We start from the raw sequence: 4,003 nt of genomic DNA on the forward strand, positions 1-4,003 counted from the left end.
TCTTTATAAATGATTTGATAATACATATGAAAATAAGTATCATCATTTTCAAATTATTTAATGTCACAAAATTATATTTTAAGGTAAAGAAGTGCTTTATTTTTGTAAAAACCTTTTAATAAATAGTTACCACTCTGCAATATTTTTAGAAATAATTTATTATCAATTTTTAAAATATTTCAAACGAGATCACGGAATTTTGGTATATATGTTACGCGATTTCTTCTGTGAATATGAATTAATTTTACTGATTCTTAATTACTGGATAGCCCACATTTCCTGTGATCCCATTTAAATGTGAAGAAATATTCTATTTCTAACTCTAGATTCCAGTTTTTAAGCGGTTAAGTTATCGGTAAATACAAGCAAACAAAATAATAAGTATATATTTCCAGCAATACCGAACAAAGTATCTTTTTGAATATTTTACCAAGACTGAGTTGTAGGTTTCTGCAATATTTTAATAAAATTTTCCTAAAGAATAAAAGCCATGTTACCTTTATTAAATTTTATCCGAGTAATTTTTCCAGCCGCAATACAAATTTTAAGGTTTAGGCATTAGGTATTTTAGGAATAACCCTAAAAAGAAAAGAAAACATAAGTTGTTGTGTTGGTTGCCGGCCAAAATCCAGGCACACGTGTAAAAAAATATGAAATATGAGTCGGTGTTGAGTCGTCTAGGTAAAGTTGGTTTTTGGAACTTTTGATATTTACGAACTCTTTAATATTAAATACTTAAACATTTACTTAATACATAACACAACTTTTTGCTTTAATTGAGATAAATATTTTTTCCGGTTGTAAATGTATTTAAATAAAAAACTGTGATTATAACTGTTGCTGTTATCATAAGATTATATGTCTCTAATTCTTTTTTAACATCGATTGACTATTAGCACTTTTTGTTCTCAATAAGTGGGTAGCTAAAACTTCTCAGATGTTTAAAATCTCAGCTGGACTACCTACAGCAATATTTCTGCCAGAAATATCTCGTAAAGTATGTATGAGAGGACATTTCCCCGAGCTTTTCCGTAACCGCCCTATTGATTTTCCTCCCTACAACCACTAGACATCATTAAAACGCATGTGCATCCCTTGCTGCAACGTTGACCGTGGACGAGCTGACTCGTACCGCCAGCATCTCACCCTCCCAGACACGTTAATCGTTTTAGCACACACATGCATACGATCGAAACCATGAAGAACGTTGACGCGAGAGAGTAGCGTAGATGACGAAACGTTACAAAGGAAAGAGAGGAAATCGTCTCGCGCGTCAGTTGCAGAGCCGAATCATAATGAAATTAGCCGAGCTGCCTCGACGGCCATTGGATGTTACCCGGTTGCCATAGCAATCGATGACTCGGCGAGAGTATTTTTCGTAGCCATGTCGATGCCGACGTTTCCCGGCTCTACCATCGCGGTAGACAAATGTATTTTCACAGGCACACACTCTTACAAATACGGTACGAGCTTTTCGTGTTTTTGGCTGCATCAAAGTCAGACGTCGTTTTAAGGATGCAGACGTGGTTGTCGCCCTCTGAGAAACGACATTCCACCACCGTCGACCTAAATGAGCCCTGCATTTATCTGCACCGATATTTCATGGTTCACTTGTCCTTAGAATATTTATCAAATCATTAATATATCTACTCGACGAACCTATAAATTTCACTTTTTTTGGTTTCTTCGTTCTGATATTACATTTAGATAAAATAAAAATTGACCGTGTATAAATATGGTAAGAAATTCCTTTCTATCATCCCACTGATAGTTATTTACAACTGCTTCAATTGATGCGGACGTGACCTTTTTTTAAAAGAATTTGATTATTTTTATCACAGTTGTGTACATACTCCAGTTGCTATTACTATTATGTATATCGTTGCTTTTAAACATATGTTATTGTTGTTGCCATTTAGAATTATTTTACAGTAAAACAGAAACGTATGAAGTTATTGTTAATAATCAATTTAACGGTTCGTGGCTGATGCATATAAGTACATTTTCAATTATCTAAACTGTCCATAAACAACGATTCTTAAAAGGCATTCGGCTGTTACGTTGTCTTTTAGAATGTCGTAAATTTACAACAACTGCTTATTTAACTGAAACGCCTAAGTTCAATAACCACCTTAAGAGCTACTTCAACTAAAATAAAATTATCACTATTGTACAGCACTGTTGATAACGTAGAGGACAAATTACATATGGACCTACATAAACACATTTCCAATTTATAGACAGTAGGACGTTTAAGTTAATTATTAACAATTTCCATTTCAAATTCCTTATATTCCTGTGTTTTGTTTCGTAATACTTAATATAGAATTAAACAACTTAATAATTACAATCTCAATATGTGGTATTTACAAAAAGAAGCTTTACCTTTTGCTTCCAAAAATTGAAGCAATTTCCTCAAGGTATATGCCTTAAAAAAAAGCGAAGGAAAAGCTTTTGCTTCGAGGGTTTGCTTTAAAGTAAAAGGTTTTACATAATTTATACTAATAAAAAGAAGCATCTGCTCAAAAACTAAAGGATTTGTTTCTAAAAAAAGGAATCTAGGTTGACAACAATTTTTCTCGCTCTTTTCAACTTTTCAGTACCTGCCCAGGCATCACACAGCTTGTAACATAAAAATTGATATATTTGTAGGACTTTTTTGTGTTAAAATCTATTTAAAAGGACTTGTATAAGTAATTTTTAGTTGTGTGGTCCCAGTGTTATGTTTGTTGTGGCTGATATGGTGCATTTACGTACAAGAAAATACCACAAACCAAGATGTACACCATGAGAATCAAATTTTAAAACGGTATTTAGATTTGAGGAGGAGAATGTTGTGTGGTTGACAGACCTTCTTGACACGTATCCTGAAACACGTGAAGAAGCCGTATCACCTGTGCAGAAAATGAAAATATTTCTGGGTTATTGTGCGAACCATTTTAAATTTGCTAACTTTCAACACTGGACAAGTAAATTAGGAATGTATTAAACAAATAAAATAAACGGTTGTGACGGAACACATACACGTTGATTGCACAATGCAAATTTTAATTAGTTTGTCGAAATCGATAGGGGCTAATCTGTACCTTTTACTTTATTAATCCGAAGCATTTCCTTTTAAGAAAAAGGTATAGATTATGAATATGAATGGTAGCAAAAGCTTTTACTTTTACCTTTTACTTGAAAGTAAATGCGAGCTAATGTTTCGCCAGAAATTATACTTAAAACCATTTTATTAAAGAAATGAAGTTAAAATTATCTTCACATAAGTTTCAAAGCGGAAAATGTTAACGAGTTTGATTGTTTTGTGAGTTTGTTTAAAAAAAAAATATTTTAGAACGAATGGTGCAGTTTTTGTTTTGTTGAAACAATAGGCATTCAGTCAATAGGAATTTTGTTTTTTGCTTAGGACCTGTGAGGTTGAAGTAAAGATTCAGTTTTAATTGTAAGCTAGACAAGACGTCAGTAACCTATGACTTGCGGGCCATCGAATGAACTATCTATTAATTTCAAATGGCCTATCTCAGTTCTAAAAATAAAGTGCAATAAGTACTTATATAAAAATAAATTATAAAACAGAAAAAATAAACGAATTGAAAATATTTTTTTCAAATCGCTCCTAATTACAACACCAAAAGAGCATTGGCTTTTGTCGCTTTTAGATGGCTTGCGTTTTTTCGGATTTTGCTTTGATTACTTACATCTTAATCATTTGACATCAATTTCGTCATTACTCAATGAAGATGTTTGTCGTCTCTATTGTATAAAATTTACTTATTATTATTCACCGAAAAAGACTGTTTCAGAATGAAAATTAAAAAAAAACAAATTCGTTGCAGATAAACCAAGAAAGCTCAAAACGCCTAATATTTTAAAAATAATAAATTTTAATTCAAGAACGAGAAATGCTTTATTAAAGCTGTTGTCAATAAGAAAAAAATTCATTGGTCATCTTTAAATACAAATTTTATTCCTTATTTGTATCACAAGATTTTAAGGATTT

General features: G+C 31.9%; 1 long non-coding RNA gene across 1 annotated transcript in view; it reads right to left on the bottom strand.

Annotated features, from left to right (window-relative positions):
• Positions 1 to 4,003, bottom strand: part of LOC108744505 — a 137,733-nt gene that overhangs the window by 7,454 nt on the left and 126,276 nt on the right. The gene's annotated exons all lie outside the window — the stretch shown is intronic.

The sequence above is a fragment of the Agrilus planipennis genome, unplaced genomic scaffold (genome assembly GCF_000699045.2).
Source record: "Agrilus planipennis isolate EAB-ADULT unplaced genomic scaffold, Apla_2.0 scaffold33, whole genome shotgun sequence".
Lineage (NCBI taxonomy): Eukaryota > Metazoa > Arthropoda > Insecta > Coleoptera > Buprestidae > Agrilus > Agrilus planipennis.